Source organism: Bombina bombina, chromosome 2 (genome assembly GCF_027579735.1).
Source record: "Bombina bombina isolate aBomBom1 chromosome 2, aBomBom1.pri, whole genome shotgun sequence".
In the NCBI taxonomy this organism is placed as follows: domain Eukaryota; kingdom Metazoa; phylum Chordata; class Amphibia; order Anura; family Bombinatoridae; genus Bombina; species Bombina bombina.
The window spans coordinates 1,222,799,783-1,222,825,341 of record NC_069500.1 but is presented as its reverse complement, the minus strand read 5'-3'; the positions used below and the strand labels follow the sequence as shown (position 1 = coordinate 1,222,825,341).

Genomic DNA, 25,559 nt, shown 5'->3' with positions numbered 1-25,559 from the left:
ACGATCATGCAAGGTGGATTTGATTTAAGTCAAATCGGTTTAAATCATAATTGAAATCACTATTTAAATCACTAGTCAGTAAGACTCAATTTAAATCATGATTTTCTACTTAAAAGTTTCATTTTTAGAATAACTTTTTAGATTATTTTTCCAGTTATATAAAAAAATTACTGATTTATTTATATACCATTAGAAATATATAGATAATTATGAAATGATTGGGAGAGGAACTATCTCCAGTTTAATAGATTTGCGACTCATATTTGATCAACTGTCTCTATTGGCGATCTGCCTCCATATGATAAAGAAAGAACTGGCTGTAGTCTCCACTGTGAAAGCTAAGAGAAGGTACTGCAGTATGAGCCAGATTGTTGGACTACATCAACAGAGTATGCTGGGCAAAGTACTCTGTGACATAGTACCTATGTCCGTTTGGCTTAAGTGGAGTGTGTCATATCCTTTTAATGTAAATTTAAAAAAAAAATACTTAACATGTGAGAACAGAGTTTGTTTTACTCTAACCCATAAGTTGACAGAAACAATCTAAGACCATAAGAAGTTAAACGTATTGGATTTCATTCAATGGAAGAAAGCCAATAACACATTAAAATTAAATTAACAGAAAAAACAATGGGAATACTTACTTGTGTCTAAAGTCAGAAAACTCTGTATTCAGATATCAGATTTCAGGAATATGGTCACAGCAAGGTCAGTTTTATTGAAAATTTCCACCACTCTTTATAAAAAGAAATTCAATTATATAATTGATTCGCATCTATAACACCAACAGAGTGGAAGTAAAAATGGAAAACAAAAGAACAAGATAAAAATAAGTTTAACTATAAATAGACACATTATAAAAACAAAACAAAAAAGAAAGTTAATCTGGAAAACTGTATTCTAATTACAGATATACTGTACAACCCTACTGCAATGTATAGCACCATGTCAGCTGTGCAAATAGCAGTTCACAGCCACAGTTTCATGGCAGCATTGTAGCCAATTAGGATATCGCCAGTCACAATAGGTATGTAATTCAGGGACTGTGCATAGAAACGTAGAATTTGAAAGTAGATAAGAACTAAAAAAAAAACATCAAGTCTACCCATATTACATGTTACTTTTTCCTTAGGATAGCCTTATGCATGTCCCAGGCATTTTTGAATTCCTTTACAGTCTTTTGTGTTTAGCACCTCAAATGGAAGTTTATTCCATGAGGCCGATTTATGAAAGGTCTTGCGGACCTGATCAGACAGTGCGGATCAGGTCCGCAAGACCTCGCTGAATGCGGAGAGCAATACGCTCTCCGTATTCAGCATTGCACCAGCAGCTCACAAGAGCTGCTGGTGTAATGCTGCCCCCTGCTAACTCGAGATGTCAATCAACCCGATCCTTTTCGATCGGGTTGAATTGCGGCGATTCCTGTCTGCCTCATCAGAGCATAACTGCTGTTTCTGGAGAGTCTGAAGACTCGCCAGAAACACGGCCCTTCAAAATCCATTCAGAGCTTGATAAATGGGCCTCCATGAATCCACCACCCTTTCTGTAAAAAATGCTTCCTCAAATTTCTCCTGAATCTGCTAACCTCTAACTTAGATTGTGACCCCTTGTTTTAGCATTTATTTTTTTGTGAAAAATGCTTTCAGTTTCTATTTTATTAAGTCCCTTGATATATTTGAAGGTTTCTATCATGTCACCTCTTTCCCTTCTATCCTCTAAACTATACATATTTAGATCATAGAGTCTTTCTTTGTACATTTTATATTTTAGGCCATGTACTATTTTAGTAGCCCTCCTTTGGACAGCTTCTAGTTTATTTATATCTTTCTGAAGATATGGGCTCCAGAAATGTACACAGTATTTCAAATTTGGTCTAACTAATGATCTGTAAAGTGGCATAAGCACTTTGCTATTTCTGCTACTAATACCTCTTCCAATACAACCAAGTATTCAACAGGCCTTACTGGCTGCACTGCTGCATTGTGTACTACATTTTAAATCATCTGATATAATAAGTCCCAAGTCCATTTCTTCTTTATTTACAGTCAGTAATGTACCATTGAAACTTTAATTGGCTTTTGGATCCTATATGCATAATTTTGTTCTTGGTAATATTACATTTCAGATCCCATTTATTTGACCAGTCCTCTAGTTTTTTTAATAGCACAGTTCATTTGATCAACCCCTCCTGGAACATCTACCCTGTTAAAAATGTTCATCAGCAATCATCAGCAAACAAGCAACCCTTCCCCTTAAGCCCACTTCCAATATCACTTATGAACATGTTTAACACAACAGGCACACATACTGACACATACTGACCCTTGGGGAACACCACTAGTAACTGATGCTTTATTTGAATGTACTCAATTAATTGAAACCCTCTGTTGTCTATCTTTAAGCCAGCATTCTACCCACTTAACAATCTTAACATCTATTCCAAGGCAATACATTTTGTGAATAAGTTTGTTTTGTGGGACAGTGTCAAATGCTTTGCTAAATTCTAAATATGCAACATCTATGGCTCCTCTCTGGTCTATTATTTTAGTTACATGGTCAAAGAAATCAATTTGATTAGTCTGACAAGATCTTCCAGCAGTGAAACCATGCTTTCCTTTGTCTTCTAAGTTGTTTGACTGAAGGAAAGATACAAGTCTTTCCTTTAAAAGAGTTTCCATAAATTTCCCTGCAATTGAGGTCAAACTGATTGGCCTATAGTTAGCAGAATCTTCCCTACTACCCTTTTTATGAAGAGGGACTACATTGGCAATTTTCCTTTTGGAACAACTCCTGTTAGAAGTGACTGATTAAATAAATCAGCTAATGGAGTAGCTATTATGGACCGAAGTTCTCTTAGAACCCTTGGATAAATATTATCTGGACCCACAGGTTTATTTACTTTTAGTTTTGATAAAGCCATTGAAACCTCTTCCTCTGTAAAAAAAAAAAGTACTACTCACATTATTATTTACAGTAACATCCCTTAATAGAATCTGACTATCTTTACCATCTGTTGTAAAGACTGAACAAAAATAATCATTTAAACAGTTTGCTATTTGTTTATATTCTTCCATTACTCTATCATCATTATTAAGTCTAACTATCCCTCGGTTAGTTTTTCTCTTTTCACTGATATGTAGGGATTTATTTTGGCCTAAGCCAACTAACCCTGTACTTAAGGATCATTAAAAACACTATAATTGCATTATCAACAAGTATGGTTGCCAGGTGTCCAGTATTCAACCATACAGTCCAGTATTTTACTAAGCTGACCAGTAAAATCTTCACAAAAACACTGGACACTTAAATTTCCATTTTTTTAAGGTCCCTAAATGTTATTTAAATATAAAAGGCCTATGGCTAAACACAAAATATGCATGGAGCAGAGCAAAGTGAGGAGCACTCAATTCAGTCAAATTACTTTGGTTATCATATAGAGCTTTTTGGAGGGGCATTATGTGATCCCATTAACATAGGGCCAGATTACAAGTGGAGCGCTGACAGTTACACGCAAGTGATAAGGGGTTTATCGTGGGTGTTTGCCATGCGTATTACAAGTTGAAAGTAAATGCGATTGCTTGAGCGAAATCACGATTTATGCTAGGATTACCGCGTTCTCAGAGTTCTGGTTAACTGTACTGTGAAACAAAAAAGATGCACAAAACACATCAAAACTACAAAACACAGTTATGCATCATCAGAATTGCATCATCTAATAAAAATGATTTAAAAACAATACTGCACACAAAGGTAAGGGCTCAAAGATATGAAGTCTCAGGTGTTAGAAAAAAAAGGCAGGCAAAGGGCTTTAACATAGACATACATAGATATACATGTCTATAGATGTATATGTATGTATTTATATATATTTGTTTTTTTATGTGTACATAAGTATTTATGTATTTACAGTATATGTGTATGTATGTATTTACAGACATATATAGACATATAAATACATATGTACCCAAAAATAGACATATATATATAAGTGCATTGGAGCCCTTTGCAGTTAAGTTGATGAAAACATGTAAAATCATATTTATGCAATATTCATATTTAATAAAGTGTTATACGCTTCAACTTCGTAGACACTATCATCCGTATACCAAGATTCTCAGGGATAAAGGCTTGAAATATAGATGGGGCTACCCAGTACGACTGTTCATCACCAAAGACAGCCAACAATTCCTCGCCACGACGCCACAACAGGCCAGAGAACTTTTATTGAAATGGGAACTGCTCCCACGGGACTCGGGGGACCGTGACCCTGGCCCTGCTGAAAGCAGCGGACTTAGGGCCTCTGCACCAACCTGGAGACCACTACCACAACGGCCGACGCCCACTTCCAAAAGATCCCTAGACTCAAGGGACTTATCCTTAGCTGATGATACATAGGGAATCCGTTTACAGCTCTATTCATACAGTTTTGCATTGAACCAGAGACTTTTGTGGGCTTCTCCCACGCACGCTTTTCAAAAGGAACCTCAGGCCACAGATGAAGATGGGTGAGACATCCTGATTACATACTAACTTGAACTATGTACTTTCATACTTCCATAATTTTGTAGTTGAACTGATAACCTCACTGGGTGCTATGTTCTAAATACAAGCTGTTCTTGATCTCCCTGTTAACGTTCTAACCATAGAACACTCAATATACACAATATATGCATTGATAGTACCTAGTATAATCAGACATGATTACCCCTATGTTTATTGCTGATTGAATGAAGGATCAACTGTAATGTCTCACCCTAGTTATGTTTTTTCTTTAAGTATGTTCCTTATGTTACTCTGAAATGTTTGCTCTGATTACTTAACTACAGGATACACCGATAGAGATCTGACCAGCTGACTCCACATCACTCCCTCTAGCTTTCCTCCTGACCCTTATACCCTACGAACCCACACACGACCTGTCCCTACATGACAATACACTTGTACCCGACTATAGGTGACACTAGTTATAATAAGACCACTGGAGGAAGGTAAGACTTGAGTATATAAGTAAATCAGAACCGCAACCCCCGACCTTACACAGAAGCAGCTCACTAACGCAGGCTTAGCTACCTGTCACTTTCTCATCTCTATAAGGCTGCCCTCTTAGCCAGAAAATCATATCCCCTCTTTGATTAGGACTTACACTATGAGCTAGATACTTCCACAGCCCTAATTGACAGACATCTGATACCTCTCATTAAGGAGTCACCTGGTCAGATGACAGAGCACATTCCTCCTCTGGTTGGATAGTTTGTTTATATGTTTTTGTTTATTACTGTTTAACATGTTACATATCAATTTAAGTATGTTATGTTATACTTATGTTGTGTTATAAAAGCACTATTGTTATTGGGTTTGGCGGAGGCAATGGCTGACCTCTGCATACCTCCGCCCCACAAAAATAGTTGTGTCCCCCTGATAGACATCAGGAGAGACACTCATTGCGAAAGTGATTCTTTGACACTTTTTTTTCCCTCACCCTTTCATTACTCTTTTATAAGAGTAATATTTAGGACACCCGACTTCTTGACTATAGCAGACACCACAGCTTGATAGACTGCCGTTTTCGGCTCCTCGATAGCAGCCCCCATATTCCCTTTACCCCCCACTAGGGTAGTACCATTCCCTTAGTCCTTAACTGACCCCAGTAATGGCACCGATCAGAATAGCTACCCTCAATGCGCAGGGACTCAATTCCCCTACAAAGAGGAAACTCTTGCTGAATTATGTCCGTACACACAAGATCCACATTCTGTTTCTCCAGGAGACACATTGGTCGGGAGAAACTCACACCATTAAGGGCACGAGACATTATCCTATCTGCGAAATTGCCTCTAATAACGCAGGGAAGACACGAGGAGTGGCAATTCTGCTCAGTAGAGACTTAACCTACACACTAGAACACGTTGAGAAAGATACAGAAGGTAGATTCCTCATACTAATCTGTAAACTTAATGGCATTCAATACACCTTAGCCTCAGTATACGCGCCGAACACAAAGCAGATCCCCTTTGTAAGGCAGTTTCTAGCCAAGGTAGACCAACTTAAGAGAGGCCACCTAATCATTGGCGGAGACCTCAACATGGTATGGGACCCACATAGAGATAAGAGATCCCCCCTCACCACTCACTCAGATAGAAATATCTCGTCAACTTCTAATGCCTTCAGAAAACTCATGTTCCAGCACTGTCTATACGATGCATGGAGGTGTCTAGCCCCTAATACTACAGATTTCACACACTACTCCAAAGCACACAACTCCTCCTCGAGGATCGACTTTGTCTTATGTGACTCCTGGTCCTTAGATAAGATGACAAATCCGACTATCCAACCATGTACATGGTCAGACCATGACATGGTCTATTTAGACTTCTCTGAACTACAGACCTTGACTAGTAGGCCCCCTTGGAAACTCCCTGATCAGCTATTGGATGAGAGAGAGGTGCCCTCACTTCTCCGGGAATTAACTGACTTTTTGACACACAATGACACAGGCTCCACTGACCTAGATATGGTCTGACAATATGGCGATTGAGAGGGCGCTAGAAAGCTGGGTATACTTAACACACCTAATTGATTAAGATTATATCAAACAAAGAATAAATCAAATACGGTACATTTTTTATCAATCTTTTACTGTGGAAATATCCCTAATTTGTGCAATACATAAATTTATAAAACAATATATGAAAACATTTGCAGACACATAAAATAAGATATTGGATACAATATCTTAAATAGTACTATTGGAATACCACCCTGATATAAAATATATATTTTTATAATAAGCGCTTTTAAAAATATAATTGATCAATGTTTAAATCTTTAAAATCAATATATTTATTCCTGGATATAATGGACAGTCTCTGTGGTCCTTATATATTTTCAACAGATGAAATCCCTTTGGTTGTATGGTATATTGCATACAAGACTTATCTCTGTGATTAGAATTAATATACTGGATAAAAACGATAAAATGTTCCTTATTTAGGATACTTTGTATCTTTGCTTGGTTATATATGTAACTTTAACTCACAGAAAGTTGCAGCGACTGTATCCAAATGTCGCTGTGATGTATCTCAGAAACTGTGGTCTTTAGTCATAACACGCTCCTTGCGTGTGGGCCGCTTTGTGTGCTGCAGCTCCTATCCTCTGGCACAGGATTCACCACTCCCTCCGTGGGGAGGTGACCGGCAAAGGTACGCCGCTCCTTGCGTGTGAGTACCTGACGAGATGTTATCTTTTGCTTCCAATGTTCACAGCTCCCTGCTTGTGACAAGCAGTCTGGATTTTGGTAAGTACGATCCTTGAGGTGGAATGGGCACCTGCTCTTAGCGTTAATACGCGCGGGTAAATACTAGGTACCTAGTGGGTTTGGTTCTGGTAACAGGCAACTTCAACTTCTACGCGTTTCACCCGTGTATGTGGGCTTTATCAAGATTTTCTTGATAAAGCCCACATACACGGGTGAAACGCGTAGAAGTTGAAGTTGCCTGTTACCAGAACCAAACCCACTAGGTACCTAGTATTTACCCGCGCGTATTAACGCTAAGAGCGGGTGCCCATTCCACCTCAAGGATCGTACTTACCAAAATCCAGACTGCTTGTCACAAGCAGGGAGCTGTGAACATTGGAAGCAAAAGATAACATCTCGTCAGGTACTCACACGCAAGGAGCGGCGTACCTTTGCCGGTCACCTCCCCACGGAGGGAGTGGTGAATCCTGTGCCAGAGGATAGGAGCTGCAGCACACAAAGCGGCCCACACGCAAGGAGCGTGTTATGACTAAAGACCACAGTTTCTGAGATACATCACAGCGACATTTGGATACAGTCGCTGCAACTTTCTGTGAGTTAAAGTTACATATATAACCAAGCAAAGATACAAAGTATCCTAAATAAGGAATATTTTATCGTTTTTATCCAGTATATTAATTCTAATCACAGAGATAAGTCTTGTATGCAATATACCATACAACCAAAGGGATTTCATCTGTTGAAAATATATAAGGACCACAGAGACTGTCCATTATATCCAGGAATATATTGATTTTAAAGATTTAAACATTGATCAATTCTATTTTTAAAAGCGCTTATTATAAAAATATATATTTTATATCAGGGTGGTATTCCAATAGTACTATTTAAGATATTGTATCCAATATCTTATTTTATGTGTCTGCAAATGTTTTCATATATTGTTTTATAAATTTATGTATTGCACAAATTAGGGATATTTCCACAGTAAAAGATTGATAAAAAATTTACCGTATTTGATTTATTCTTTGTTTGATATAATCTTAATCAATTAGGTGTGTTAAGTATACCCAGCTTTCTAGCGCCCTCTCAATCGCCATATTGTTTGTTCATTTCTATCTTGAGGAGATAGTGGAGAGTGGCTTAGGTATCCTTTTTAGATTTTAAGCGCTGATAACTCCTGTGCTATCTTCTAGATATGGTCTGGGCAGCCCTTAAGGCATTCTTGATAGGATACTTCATCAAGGCGTTAGCTCACCGTCGTAAGACAGGATACCAATCCTTAGCCAAGCTCTATGGAGAGCTTTATTCTTTAGAGGCTACTAACAAATCATGCCCCGAATCCCTATTAGCCCAACAGATAGGCTACATTAGAGATGAAATTGCCAGAAGGGAAACCCTGCGAGTGCAGGACAGTCTACATAAACTTAAACAATTATACTATTACAAGGGCAATAGGGCAGACAGGCTGTTAGCCAATAAACTCAGAAAGCGCGCACAGCAGAGTAGGATAGCCTTTATCACAACTCAGAAGGGACCGGTCCACTCCCCCAAAGCAATAGGAGTAGCCTTCGCGGAATACTACTCCTCCCTCTATAACATCGCGTCAGCGGAACTGACGACTAAAGCCACACCAGATGACATCCGTCGGTTCCTAGAGGGGCTGGACCTACCTACGCTGATGGATGAGGCTAAGACTGCACTAACAAAACAGTTCACATTGCGGGAGGTCAGCATGGCCATAGCTGACTTAGCACCCCACAAAGCCCCGGGTCCAGACGGCTTCACTGTCGCCTTCTACCAGACCCTTAGTCCCTCACTTTCTCCATTTTTGCTTCGTCTCTTTAATAGAGTGGCCCAACGTGGTGAGTTCCTTCCGGAATTTCTGGAGGCTAACATCACTACGATCCATAAAGAGGGCAAAGACCCATCGCTATGCTCTAGCTATAGGCCCATCTCCCTCATAAATGTTGACGCCAAGATTTACGCCAAGATCCTCACCAACAGGCTGAGCGCACACCTCCAGACGCTAATACACTTGGACCAAGTGGGTTTTGTCCTTAATAGACAGGGCTCTGATAATACGCGCCGTCTTTTGAACATATATTCAGAGGTAGCAGATCTGGGCCTACCCATGCTCACTCTGTCACTCGACGCTGAAAAGGCGTTTGACAGAGTGAGGTGGGACTATTTAACCCAGGCCCTGATGGCATTTGGGATCCCTAATGCTTATATCAAAGCTACCATGGCACTTAATTCATCCCCCACAGCGGTGGTGAGAGGCTTGGGTTTCTGTTCCCCCACGATACGGATAACGAACGGGACAAGACAGGGGTGTCCCCTGTCTCCCCTACTGTTTGTGCTGGCAATCGAGCCCCTAGGCGCAGCCATCAGGAAGTGCCCCGAAATACAGGGACTTCAGCTCCACGACACCATTCAGAAACTAGCTCTATTCGCGGATGACCTTACGGTCTTCCTCACAGAGCCTCTAGATTCTCTCCCTCCATTGTTCCGCCTACTGCAGAAATTCGGCGAACTCTCATATTACAAAATTAATGTTAGTAAAACTGAGGTGTATTCCCTCAACCTTCCTATTGAAGAGGAGCGCAGCATTCGGCTCCTCTACCCTTTCAACTGGTCCAGAAAGGGCATTAAACATCTTGGGGTATTTCTGTCTCATTCCAAACAGATCACTATAAGAGAAAACTATGAGAAATTACTGAGAGAGATCACACTCGAATTGTATACCAATAGGTATGGCGAGATCTCATGGTTTGGCAGAATAGCGGCTCTCAAAATGATGGTCTTGCCCAGACTCACATACGCGTTCCGATGTATCCCCATCCCAGTTCCGGTATCTTTGATCCGGAAGTTCCAGACTATCTTTAATACCTACACCTGGCGTAACAAGAGACCACGAGTAGCAGCCCACATACTGCAAGCTCCCATAGAGAGAGGAGGTGCGGGCCTCCCTAACGTGAGGAAATACCATGAGGCAGCAATGGTCACCCACGCCTCAGCTTGGGGTAACGACCTCCCAGAGACCAGATGGAGGGAACTAGAACAGGCATCCTTGCCGGCACTGATGGAACTGGAGGACCTTCTGTGGCTCCCCCCACATTGGCGGGCAAAAATTTGCATTTCTAACAACATAGTTAAGGGGTGTCAGGAGACCTGGCTGAAATTGAGACACAACAGACTCATAGCCCCACACCCCTCACCCACACATTCTATCAGAGGCCTCCTTGTGGGTTTGCCTGATATCCCTACCAATTCATGGTCTGTCACAGAAGTGATCACTCTGACAGACTTTTATGATAATAAGAAACTAAAAACCCATGCGGCCATGTTGGCCCTACCCTCTGTAACCCCGAGGTTCCACTTTACACTTCTATGCCTTCGAGCGCTGCTGCGTTCTTGGGGCTTTCTAGAAGATGCGCTGAGAGACCCTACCCCGTGGGAATTACGCTGGAAGGCCAATCTTCAACTCCATAAACCTCTCTCGGTACATTATCAGTGCCTACTGAGTGACCCTGTCCCTTCCAAAACTACCCATATGGAGGCTTGGGAGAGAGATTTACAACTTAACTACCCACTAGAGATCTGGGAGGAAGCAATTTGTATTACTAAAAAGGCCACCCACTGTGTCACCCTATATGAGCTTTATTTTAAGATGATTACGAGATGGCATTTAGTACCTACTAAACTGCAGAAGTTCTACCCTGATCACTCTCCCATGTGCTGGCGAGAGTGTGGAGAGAGGGGCACCCCGACCCACATCTGGTGGTCATGCCCAAAATTGTCAGGTCTCTGGAAAAGAGTGGAAGCCCTATGTAAGGATCTTGAGCTGGTGGAAAAAGTAAGCCCGGCCTTGGCGATTCTACATTTGGGAGTGGACCTGGTCCCTAGAGCTAAACGAAACTTACTAATATACATCCTCATCTCCACCAAACTACTAATAGCCAGAAACTGGAAGAAAAGCCAACCCCCCAGATGGCAGGGAGTAGTAGACTGTATAAATTACATTAGAAGTATGGAAAACTATGTATATAGAGAACGCAAGACACTGACTGACTTCTGCCTTATCTGGGAACCATGGGACACCCTTATGTCCCATAATGTGCATAACTAGACTATCTGACATCCGACACTGCCACCATACCCTCATAGTCACTCCCCCACATTCTGCTATACGAGGAAGCCGGACAATGGACATTTAAGGGAGTCAGTGACGGCATTACTGTAGCCTCTCTGGACTCCCGCAAGATACGTGGTGCAATGAACCAAACCCACATATATATACATCCTCACTGTACCTGCAATATTCCCCTACTGCATAGTCCTAACAATCCTATATGCTAATTTAAACGCCGTCCCAGTTGTATATTCACTAAAGAGAGCCACTAGGCTCCACATTGTTTAATAAGATCCTAATTGACGGCCTCTGTAAAAACGAGGTGCGTGTACCAATTGAGGCGGTAATTCGCCTCATGCTATGAAGTTTATGTACTGTTATACTGTTGTTCACTTTGTTATGATGCATAAGCTATATGTCATGTGATTTACCTCAATAAAAACTATTTATTAAAAAAATAATAAAGTGTTATACTGTGTATTTACTGTAAATATTTCCCATTTCAATGTTCTTCACATAGCAGAATATGTTCTAAGTATTTATAAATAAATATTTTCAATATATATCGGTATATATCTATACCTATATATAATCATATATAATGAGTGAGAGTGAGGGAGTGAGTGTAATATACCTTTAAGACAGATCCCTCCTACTATTAACCAAACCCTATTTAACCTATCAGTACCATATGCACCTTGCCTGTTAATTGTTGTCCTACGCTCAGTTAGCTCTGTGTAGAGTCAGCTCTATTTCATAGTTTTATTTCCAGGTCCTTGGTAGTATTTCACCTCTGATTTTTGAACCAGCGACAACTACCTTTACTTTCATCAACTACTTGTGCAAGAACAAATCAACTTTATCACAGTCTCCAAAGTATCGTATCCTGTACCGGTAAATGCAGCTTCTATTCAGTACATTCAGTAGCGGTTTCCTTCAGAACTCCTTACCGCAACCGGAAGTGAGTCACACTCTCACCGGCTTCACTTTCCTCCACACGCTGACGGATGAACTTCTCCCCAAACTCGAACTTCTGACTAAGGTATCATACTGCTCATTTTGGTCTAAAGTCGGTAAGCACATTTACGATATCCTCTAAAGCATTCCGGTTCTCTACTTTGATACTTGTGACTGAATCACCAAATATTATCTGTGTTTTACTAATGGATGAATGTATAACTACTGTATATATTTTATCCCGGTGTGAGTGTGTGAAGATTGATTGCCAAACTTGCTGAAACCTCTATCATCGCTACAATGGATATGCTACACTAAAGCTAATTTACGTTTTCATACCAGACTGCAGAGATCTCAATCTGCAACCTATCACTGCTTATTAGAAAGTCTCTGTATTAATGTGCACTTGCTTTCTTTATATTCAGTGTTATTTATCTAACTGTTCCTACGACTAAAAAGCTCACAGTTACTGATCTTAGTAAAATCAAATACTTTGCTGAGACAAATAACACAAGAGCAACAAAACCAATTTTACATTGGTCAGAGCATTACAGTATTAACAGGCCAAAAAACTACCTGTTTGTTTAACTCTTTAAGTCATGGAACCACAAGAGATTCAGAATGAGTTCAATAATATACATCAAAAATTGGACTACCTTGCACGTGGCTTAACAGAGGTGCAAGCAGAGAATACTGCACTAAAAGCATTAATTAAAGACTGTTTAACCCCTAAAGAGCAGGCAACTCCTGAACCACAAATTCAGCCTCCCACACCTTTTGCAGGTAAACGTTCTGCCTTTAGGGATTTTAAAAATGCGTGCAATTCACTTTTCACTATGAGACCTAGGACTTACCATAGTGAGAAAATCAAAGTTTGCACAACTATTTCCTACTTACTTGGGGAACCTAGAACATGGGCCAATAGGCTATATGAAACTAATGATCCCGTATTAGATTCTTTACAGGACTTTTTTTCTGCTATGTCTATCTTATATGAAGACACAAACATTCAGATTAATGCAGAGTCTAAATTACGTGCCCTTAAACAAGGCAAGCGAAGTGTTGAGGAATACATCACTGATTTTCAGATGTGGGCTTCAGACTCACAATGGAATGAGGTTAGCCTCAGAAATCAGTTTAGGTTGGGACTATCTGAGAGTCTAAAGGATGAACTTTCACGTCTTGAAATGCCTGACTCTTTAGCAGCTCTCATAAAGATTTGCATCACTCTTGACAGACGCTTAAGAGAACGTAAAGCAGAGAGATCACTTTATGAGACAGTCCCAAGACGCTCATACCCCACACCTGTAACACAAGAAAAGAGCTCCTCCAATCCTATACCCATGGAAATAGGAGCTATAAGGGGTCCTCTTTCCTCAGAGGAAAAGATAAGACGAAGGTTATCAAATCTCTGCCTTTATTGTGCACATAAAGAGCACTCTGTGAGTGATTGTCCATTGTTAGCTAAACAAAGAAAGGGTAAGACAGTATTTGTTAAACACATAGATAACACCTCAAAGACACAACATCTAACTATTCCCCTTTCTTTACAGTGGGATCAAGACAACCTACAGACTGAAGGACTGATAGATTCTGGGGCGACTGGAGTATATATTGACACAGATTTTGTAAATAGAAATAAAATACCCACTGTGTGCAAAGCAAATCCAGTTTTTGTCAAGTTAATTGATGGCACTTTCATTCAGAAAGGACCAATCACTCATCACACCATACCTCTCCTATTAACCACATCTAACATACACACTGAATATGTCTCATTCGATATAATTCCTATAGCACAACATTCAGTTATTTTGGGTTATACATGGTTAGTGACTCATAATCCTCTTATAGATTGGACACAAAACTCTGTAAAGTTAAATTCACCTTATTGTTCTAAGACTTGCTACCCACAGGTTTCCATTGCTACTATGGAACAGGGTATTCCATGTGTTTATCAGGATCTGGCAGATGTATTTGATTTGAAAGAAGCTGAAAATCTACCACCACATAGGACATTTGACTGTCCCATTGATATTATTCCTGGATCTCAAATACCTCATGGCAAAATATACCCAATGAATCAAAATGAGCTACAAGATTTACGTTCCTATTTGGATGATAATTTAAGAAAGGGGTTTATTACACACTCTACCTCTCCCGCAGCCGCTGGGATTTTTTTTGTGAAAAACAAAGATGGAACTTTACGTCCCATCATCGATTATAGAGCCTTAAACAAAATTACAATAAAGAACCGTTACCCTCTCCCTTTAATACCTGAGCTATTAGAAAGACTTACAGGAGCCACGGTATTTTCAAAGCTGGATCTAAAAGGAGCATACAATTTAATCCGTATCAAAAAGGGTGATGAGTGGAAAACCGCTTTCCGCACTAGATACGGACTATTCCAATACAACGTTATGCCCTTCGGATTATGTAATGCTCCGGCAACCTTCCAGCATTTCATAAATGAGATTTTCCATGATCTCACTGACGTTTGTGTAATCATCTATTTGGATGATATCTGGATATATTCCAAAGACATGACTGAACATGAGAAACACGTACGTTGGGTTTTATCTAGACTTAGACAAAACAAGTTATATGCTAAGTTGGAGAAATGTATCTTTCATACATCTGAAATAAAATTCTTAGGATACATTCTAAAACCTAACAAAATTGAGATGGATCAACAAAAGATCCAGGCAATTATAGATTGGCCAGAACCCTCTACTGTACGCTCACTCCAGAGGTTTCTGGGGTTTGCAAATTTTTACAGGAAATTTATTAAAGGATTTTCCTCCGTAGTAAAACCCCTTACACAACTGACTAGCATCAGACACAAATTTCATTGGACAGAAGAGTCTAAAGAAGCTTTTAATAAGCTTAAAAGACTTTTCACTTCAGCTCCAGTTTTAACCTTACCTGATTACAACCAACCATTTATATTAGAAGTAGATGCTTCCAATTCTGGAATCGGAGCTGTACTATCACAACAAAACAAGGAGACTAACCAGATCCATCCTATAGCATTTTATTCCAAGACCTTCTTACCAGCAGAGAACAATTACTCTATTGGTGACAAAGAGTTACTAGCTATAAAACGCTCGCTCGAACATTGGAGACACCTATTAGAAGGAACAAAAGAACCCTTTCTAATTTACACTGACCATAAAAACCTTGAATACTTGAGGACTAATAAGACTCTTTCTTCCCGTCAAGTACGGTGGGCACTTTTCTTGGATCGCTTTAATTTTCTGATTACATACCGGCCAGGTATAGCAAATGTAAAAGCTGATGCTTTATCAAGACAATTTGATTCCAACCAACCATTAAGTATCACAACATCAATTATACCAGAAGAAAAGATTCTGGGTACTCTTACTAATTTAGAGACTGAGATTCTAACCGCTCTACAAACTGAGATACACATACCCCCAGAGTGTGTCAAGGATCCTACAACAGGATTATTCTACAACAAGGGAAGGTTATTCATCCCTGAGTCTCAACGACAGATTATATTAAACAACACTCATGACAATTTGTTATCTGGACATACAGGAATTCAAAAGAATATTGAGTTAACTAAACGAAATTTTTGGTGGCCTCAAATGGAAAAGACTATAACTGAGTATATCATTGGTTGTGATGTCTGTGCCAGAAACAAGATTGAACACAGGAAACCTATTGGTTACTTAACATCGCTACCAATACCTGATAGACCATGGAGTACCATATCCATGGACTTTATTGTTGAATTACCAGAGTCACAACATTACAATACGATATTTGTTGTAGTAGACCAATTAACCAAACTTGCTCATTTCACACCACTGAAGGCTCTTCCCACTGCTTACATAACAGCAAAAGCCTTCATCAGAGCTATAGTCCGGTTACATGGTTTACCATCAACCATTATAACTGACAGGGGTACTCAGTTCACCTCCGCTTTCTGGAGATCACTCTGTAAATTACTAAAGATTGATACACGTTATTCTACAGCATTCCACCCTCAGACCAATGGTCTAACTGAACGATTGAATCAAACCTTAGAACAGTACCTCAGGTGTTATATTACACATTTACAGGATGATTGGGTAACATACCTACCCATGGCAGAATTCTCATACAACAACTCTGTATCCTCCTCAACAAAGATGACTCCATTTTTTGCCACATATGGTTTTCACCCCACATCAATCACTCTATCAAACACTCCAGTCAACTCCCCAGGTGCTACAACATATATCACTACATTACAAGATCGCTTAGAACAAATAAAGACACACCTCGTTCAAGCTAAAGACCGACAAAAACATTATTATGATCAGAGACATCGACCCTCACCAGTTTATAAGTTGGGTGATCAAGTACTCTTATCCACTAAATATTTGAGGTTACAGATACCTAGTAAAAAATTAGCAAATCAGTTTATAGGACCATTCCTGATAGACAAAATCATCAATTCCAATGCAGTACGACTCAAATTACCAAGACATTACAAGATTCATAACACTTTTCATGTCTCTTTATTAAAACCTTACACATCGGACAGAAACAGATTGCATTTGGTAGATCCTCCTCCCTTACTCTCGAACAGTCAGGAGGACTTCGAGGTCGAAAGTATTTTAGACTCTCGTATTAGGAGAAAGAGATTGGAATATCTCATCCAATGGAAGGGTTATGGACCAGAGGAGAATTCTTGGCAGCTTCACTCAGAGATTACTGCTCCAAGACTTCTTAGGCGCTTCCATCTGCGTTACCCCTCTAAACCTCATCCTGAATCACCGGGGGTGATTCTTTAACGGGGGGAGATGTAATATACCTTTAAGACAGATCCCTCCTAGTATTAACCAAACCCTATTTAACCTATCAGTACCATATGCACCTTGCCTGTTAATTGTTGTCCTACGCTCAGTTAGCTCTGTGTAGAGTCAGCTCTATTTCATAGTTTTATTTCCAGGTCCTTGGTAGTATTTCACCTCTGATTTTTGAACCAGCGACAACTACCTTTACTTTCATCAACTACTTGTGCAAGAACAAATCAACTTTATCACAGTCTCCAAAGTATCGTATCCTGTACCGGTAAATGCAGCTTCTATTCAGTACATTCAGTAGCGGTTTCCTTCAGAACTCCTTACCGCAACCGGAAGTGAGTCACACTCTCACCGGCTTCACTTTCCTCCACACGCTGACGGATGAACCTCTCCCCAAACTCGAACTTCTGACTAAGGTATCATACTGCTCATTTTGGTCTAAAGTCGGTAAGCACATTTACGATATCCTCTAAAGCATTCCGGTTCTCTACTTTGATACTTGTGACTGAATCACCAAATATTATCTGTGTTTTACTAATGGATGAATGTATAACTACTGTATATATTTTATCCCGGTGTGAGTGTGTGAAGATTGATTGCCAAACTTGCTGAAACCTCTATCATCGCTACAATGGATATGCTACACTAAAGCTAATTTACGTTTTCATACCAGACTGCAGAGATCTCAATCTGCAACCTATCACTGCTTATTAGAAAGTCTCTGTATTAATGTGCACTTGCTTTCTTTATATTCAGTGTTATTTATCTAACTGTTCCTACGACTAAAAAGCTCACAGTTACTGATCTTAGTAAAATCAAATACTTTGCTGAGACAAATAACACAAGAGCAACAAAACCAATTTTACATTGGTCAGAGCATTACAGTGAGTGTGTGTGAGAGAGAGAGAGAGAGAGAGAGAGAGAGAGAGATATGTATTTATGAACTAAGAACATTGTAATGTGAAATATTCATATTTTCATGTCGGGTTAGTGCACATGAGAATATGCAATCGGGTTTTCACGCGAGTTTTTTTTCCATTATTTTTGGGAAAATACATGAATACGTACGTGATTTTCTAAGTTCGGCATTTTGTGCTCATTGCGTTAGTGCACAAGCAAAAACAGTTTACTTTTAACTCATAATACAAGTGCAACCCGATAAGCGCAAAAAGCTTACTTCTAGTGCAGTTAACGCTCAAGCACGAGCGTTAAATATCCTTAACCCTTTCTGGTCCTAAATAATTTTAACATTATTGCGCTAGCAGGTCTTATTTAATTTTCTAAAAATAAATAAATAAATAAATAAATAAATAATATGCGGTAATGGTTCCACAAGTGCGCACTCTACCCCAAGGCAGAACATGCTGTGATCAGAGATGTAATTGCAGAAAATGCAGCATGTCTACAGAAAGAATGGGACACATGCAGGAACTGTTAGTGCTTTCACTTTGCAGCCCTGCTCAACATTAGACTGTTCTTTTCTGCTCTGGCTGCACTGGGTAGGTTTTCCTTAACACAGTGCAGGTAGAGCAGAGTGCTGTTTGAAGAGAACAATCAAATATAGAGTAGTGCAGCAAAGCATTTATTGTTTACTGGCTCTCAGGGATTTTTTTTCAACCCTGCCCCTAACCTTTCCTGGTCTGCAAAGCTGTGAATTCTGAATGTAAGATGTTCTTGTAAGCAATGCATATTTTTTTATTACTACATTTCTATCTTGTGACGTTAAACCAAGGGAAAAGGAAACAACTTTTTTCAGGTGAGTTTTTTTTTTTAGTCTGCAGCTAATTTGCAATGCAATTTTTAACTGCAGCACTAGAATATAAAACTTAAGAAAAAAATGGCTTTACTCTCCCGTTAATCAACATATTGCAATTGAACTAGTGATTTTGTGTAACTACCTAACTTAAAATTGAATTTTACTTCAAAATGACCTGCAGAATTTTTTTTTACTAAAATTTAATTGCAGAAAGTGAAGAAAAGTTCTGCCTCTGGGGTCCTCACCCTTGCAGATTCCTGTAATTACACGCACGCCAAGCTAAGTTCAGTGTCGACAACAAGGGGCGGATTCAGTGTGGGGAAATGAAGCAGGGTGGGGACTTCTGTGTAGAAGTAATCTCTTCCCCAATGAGAACCGTGTCTCATATCCGCAAGCGTCCCTGTATGGGCTGTAGAGCTCTCGTGGGTGTGAACACACCTTCCAATCAGTATGCCAGGATGCCTCTGAAAAAGTAATGTCGGAATATATCCGACATTGGACTGCAATCGTTAAAACCCTGTGGGATATATTCCGACATAGGACCGGAAAGCGTTAATGAGTAATCCAAAGTGAGCTCAGGAGCATGCATGTGCCTTTAGCCATCTGGCAAGAGTATTTGCAAAATTGTTTATTGCAGTGTTATACAATGTTGCCAATCTTGCTGCCATAGAATGCGAAAGACACGCGCACGCTCCTAAGTTTGTTTCAGCCTACCTATTTATTTACCTTCTTCAACAAAGAGAACAAAGCAAATAAAAAAAAAAAAGTAAATTCGAAAGTTGTTTAAATTGCATGACGTATCAAAATCATGAATGTTTAATTTTGACTTTACAGTCCCTTTAAACCATTACATTAATTGTTGTCTTCACTTTGGTTCTTATTTCGAACTAAATCATAATTTACATACAACATCTTTTGTGGTTAATTTGGTGATTTATAATATAATAGTCACTGACATTTCTTTTTTTTAGATATATTTAGTCCTGTTAAACTATGTCAAAAAGTCACCTTAAGACTGAATTTACCCAGCTGCACCACAGACTAAACTTTTCCAAATTAACTATTTTTGAATGGCAAGATTTTCCCAGCAAAGGTACTGATAACTTCCAGATGTTTAGCTCAAAATTCTAAATTGGATTTCCTACGATAAAAAAAAAACGTATGAGTCATGATCACTGTATTAAACTAAAGCAGCAGTTTACAATTTATTTATTTTTTGCTTTAGAGCACCATTGGCATACTTTTGAAATTCATATGATGCCCGTGATTTAATTTTATATGTCATCCTCCCACAAGGACTCCATTGGTTCAATAGAAATATATAAATATGAAACTGTGAGCTAAGAAGTATCTAAATTAAAATGATCACACAATAGTGTCACTAAGAAGTTTGATTACCCTCTACCTTAAACGGACTGAAACAAATTATAATTATACATTGATTTTATTATTATTATTTTTTTTTTCAAAATAATTGTACTTTCTTTCAATACACTGGCTAACACAAGGGGAGTTCTGCTTAAAAGCTAATTAGGAATCCATTCCTAGGTCCAATTGTGCAAAGAGACACACTTCCTAATAGCTTCAAAATCAAAATAAACAACTTTAAACATCTTCTTTCTCTACCACTAGAAGGAGGCAACAATTCCTAAATCCCAAAAGTTCTATAAAACCCCATGGCACCTTACCGGAAACTAGTCTGACGTATAGCCAAGCAAATAAGGTAGACAAAAGAATTAAAGGGACATAAGCCCCAAAATCTTTATTTTATGACTCAGATAAATTTAAACAACTTTCCAATTTACTTCTATAATCAATTTTTCTTTATTTTCTTGTTATTCTTTGTTGAAAAGCAGGAAGGTAAGTTTAGGAATGTGCACGTGTCTGCATTATATGGCAGCAGTTTTGCAATAATGTTATACATTAGCAAGAGCACTTGATGGTAACACTATTTACTGTCATGTAGTGCTTCAGACATGTGCACGCTACCTATCTATATATTACTTCAACAAATAATACCATGAGAACAAAGCAAATTTGATAATAATGAAAGAAAAATGTTGGATTTCATGTCCCTTTAAGAGCAAAAAAAAAAAAATAGGAGCAGGGGAAAAAAGATGTGCAAAAAGAAATAAACCATTAACAGAAAAAAGTGAGGTCTTGTGGGCTTTCACCACCATAAAAGCAATGATTTTTTTTCTTTCATACAGGTGGTGAGAGTCCACGATCCATTACACCTGGAAACTTATACGTAAGATGTGGAGTCCATGAGTAATGAGAAATAAAGAACATCTTTTTTCACAGTGAAACTTAATCTAAAACTCAAATAAAACCCAAATAAAAAACAGGGTTTAAGTCTCTTTAATTATTTATTTTGAATGCAATTAAAAATATCCAACAGACAAAAACTAATTTAACCAGAAACAACTGCCTGTAGGACTTTCCTACCAAAGGCTGCCTCAGAAGAAGCAAAAACATCAAAATGGTAGAATTTAGTAAAAGTATGCAAAGAAGACCAAGTAGCTGCCTTACAAAATTGGTCAACTGAAACACCATTCTGAAAAGCTCAAAAAGTGACAATTGATCTAGAAGAATGAGCAGTAATCCCTTTAGGTGGAGGATGTCCTGTCTCCAGGTAAGCCTTGTGGATCAAAAGTTTCAGTCAAGAAGCCATCCAAATTATAGAGAAGCCTATCTGAAGAACTTTTGGGATTAGGATACAAAGAACGGATGACAATTTGCCGACTTATATAGATAAGGAGAATCACATGATAGAGACTCTTCTAGCAGAAAAGATATCCAAAAGAAACAAAGCCTTCCAAGAAAAAAAAGCTTAATATCCACCTTATGCATAGACTCAAATGGAGGAGCCTGCACAACCTTCAAAACCAAATTTAGGATGAGCAATTGGTTAATAAAAGGCTTAATCTTAGCCAAAGCCTGTGGAACAAACTAAAAGAGCAGAAATCTGACCTTTTAAAGAATTTGCAGCTAAACCCTTATCTAAATCATCCAGCAAAAATGGCAAAATCCTAGGAATTCTAAAAGAATGCCAGGAAAAAACATGATCCATACACCAAGAAATAAAAACCCTCCAAATCTCATGATAAATCTTCCTGGTCACGAGTTTACAGGCATGTATTAAAGTCTCAGATGCAGAATTAGAAAAACCTATCTGCCTAAGAATTAACTGTTCAATCTCCAAGCCATAAAGCTCAGAGACTTAAGATCCAGATGGAAAAATGGACCTTAAGCCAGAAGGTCTGGGTGCAGAGGAAGAGGCCAATATAGGCAACTGGAAAGACCAGATCTGCATACCAAACTCTGTGAGACCAAGCCGGAGCAATCAGAATTACTGATGATGCTTCTTGCCTGATTCTGGCAATCACTCTTCGTAGAAGAACCAGAACAGGAAAAAAAAATAGGCTAGTCAAAATGACGATTGAGCAACCAGAGCATCCACAAAACCTGCTTGAAGATCTCTGGACCTCGCACAGTAACTGTGAAGTTTTTAGTTCAACCAAGAGGCAATTAGACCTATTTATAGGAGACCCAAAAGATCCACTATCTGATTGAAAACACCCAGATGGAGAGTTCACTTCCCTGGAGGCAAGGACTGACAACTGAGAAAATCTGCTTGCCAGTTGTTTACTCCTGGAATATGAACTGCAGAAATCAGACAACAATTGGCTTCTGCCCAGTAAAGAATTTGAAACACCTCCTTCATGGCTAGGGAACTGCAAATTCCCCCCTGATGATTAATGTAGGCCACTTCTGCAACATTACAGTCTGTCTGAAAACGGTGATAAGACTCTCTTTTCAACAGAGGCCAACTCTGAATGGCCCTGAAAATTGCATGTAGTTCTAGAATATTTATTGGCAACCTCACCTCCCGAGGAAACCAAATCTCTTGTGCCCTCTGAGACCCCCAGATGGCCTTCCAACCTGAAAGATTGCATCACAGTCCAGGCAAATCCAAACCAGAACCAAACCACATCTTTCTGTGGAAAGAGAGAGATAAAAACCTGGATTTAGAAACCATATCAGTAGATTAAAATTTTAAAGGGACACTCAAGTCAAAATAAACTTTTGTGATTCAGAAAGAGCATGAAGTTTTAAGACACTTTCTAATTTACTTCCATTATAACATTTTGCACAGTCTTTTTATATGCACATTTTCTAGGGAACAATATTCTACTGAGCATGTGCACAAGCTCACAGTGTATACGTATACTAGTCTGTGATTTGTTGATGTCTGTCACATGATACAGGGGGCCGGAAAATGGGCAAAAAAATAAAATGTGTCAGAATCTTTTTTTACTGCTTATTTGAAATTCAGAGTAGGTGTTGTTAAATAATTGTCTTTTTATTCTACACTTGTTAATTATGCAATTCTACTGCATTGAGTGGTCCTTTAACATAAAGTCCTCATAGAAAGGACTACCAAAGACACACTTTTAGCATTAATCTTAATTGTGTCAAAAACAGCATCGCAAATGAAAGCATTAGCACATGTAACCAACTCCAAACGGTTAAAACAAATCTTGACTAGCAGAATCATCAGAAAACTGCCCAGATAGACTATTTAACCAAATGGAAGGAGCAACAGCCACATTAGCAATAGAAACTGCAGGTCCAAAATATAACCTGCTTGCTAAATTGCCCTCATATGGAAGGATCCTAACTTCCTATCTAATGGGTTTTTAAAGAAATAATTATCTTCCAAAGCAATAGTAGTATGTTTAGCCAAAGTAGAAATGGCCCCATCTACTTTAGTAACAGTTTCCCAAAGTTCAATGTTAGAAGACTGTAAAGGAACATTTTTCTTAAACCTTCCAGAAGGACAGCATCAGGGATAGGAAAAAACGCAGGAGATTTAACCATAGGATGTCTAACAGGATCTTTAACCTCTAAAGTAAGCAAATTCTCCTTAAAAAGTGAACGACTATGTTCAACTTTAAACAAAAAAAAGAGGATGACTCTGATTCATGATCAGAAAAAGACCCCTGATCATCAGAGAAAACCCCTCCCTCTGAGGACTCAGCAACTTCATGACCCGAAATATTAACCTCAGAAGGCTTACAGCTAGTAGAAGGTAAGATTACTATTACTTGAAGGTAGAATAGCTGCCAACATTTGAAATGCTGTAGAGCGAATAAAGTACTTAACTCCAGGAGCAAAATCTGGAGAACTCCCCTGTAAGGAATAAATAGGAGTAATACCTTTAGAAGCAAGAACAGAATTAGACTGGTCAGAATACATTAATACATGTGTGGCATAAATGTGCTGGAAGTTATATTTCAGCCTGTTTACAATAAATACATTTAATACTGGTAGGAAATTGTTCAGAAGACCCAGGTTCTAAAGTAGATTTAGGGACTGAATCAGAAGGCTCCATAACTGCAGAAAACTAAGAAGTTAAGTGCATATATATATATATATATATATATATATATATATATATATATATATATATAGTAAAATAATTATATCTCCATTAAAATAGCTCTCGTAGTAAGGGCAAAAAAAATGTACCCCCTTCAAAAGTAGCTCTTAAAAAACTTACAAGGCCAAAGCGTACTTATTCAAGAATACGCAAAGCAGAAGCGCTCGCAACCTGACGCAAGATAAGGGGAAAAGCACACCAAAATTAAATCTGATGCACGCAATCCCGAAAAAGCCTATGTGCACTATACTGTCTAAGGCTGTTCATAATTTTGTATATTAGAGAACGATAAGATTGTAAATTCATTTAACTTTTAAGATGATTTTGGAAGTTATAGTAATATGATAAAATTGTATTTTTATTATGATTGTAAAAAGTGATCCATGGAGCCGAGCTAGCAGTCAAGGAAGATGGACAACTCTAAGAGGTAGATTTACCAATGTCTGTCTGACCTGATATGCTGTAGCATATCATGTCCGACAGACATCGCTGAATGTATACCCTGTCAGCATTTATCATTGCACAACTTGAAGAATTGCTTGTGCAATGCCGCCCCCTGCAGATTCGCTAGTAGGGGGTGTCAATCAGCCCAATTAAAGACTGCAGCCTCAGAGGCAGCAGATAAGTTATGGAGCAGCGGCCCTTTATAAATCGAACCTAAGTGTGCACTTACACACTCGTCCACAGCACCTATTTTTTCCTGCACAGTAACCCTGCAGGACAGATGACTAGTGATGGGAACAGAGCCAAGACACTGGCAGGTCTTGACTGAGGGGGAGATCTGCTGATTTTCCACTGTGATTGTCATGCAGTTAGAGCCGGCTGGGGAACACAGCAGTGGAGAGGCTTGTAATAGCCGTGTGCAGCAGGTGACCTCCTGAGAGGTGAAAACGATAATACAGTACTGCAGTACTGCGCTACAGAGGGGACACAATTATGTAAGGCAAGTTTTATTAATATATTTGCACATTATAATGCCGTCACTGATTAGTTGCAGAGCATTTCAAGGCTTTTAAATGGACATGAAACCCAAAAAATTTCTTTCAAATGTAAAAGTTGTTGAAAATTGTGTGCTCTATCTGAATCATGAAAGAAAACTTAAGGGTTTTATGTCTCTTTAATGACCATATGGCTGCCTAGCATTACTATATGTTTTCCTGACATATATTATTTTCTGTATTATATTGTGCAAT

General features: G+C 38.9%; 1 protein-coding gene across 2 annotated transcripts in view; it reads right to left on the bottom strand.

Moving 5' to 3' along the window:
- Positions 1 to 25,559, bottom strand: part of SCFD2 (sec1 family domain containing 2) — a 1,435,497-nt gene that overhangs the window by 570,543 nt on the left and 839,395 nt on the right. The gene's annotated exons all lie outside the window — the stretch shown is intronic.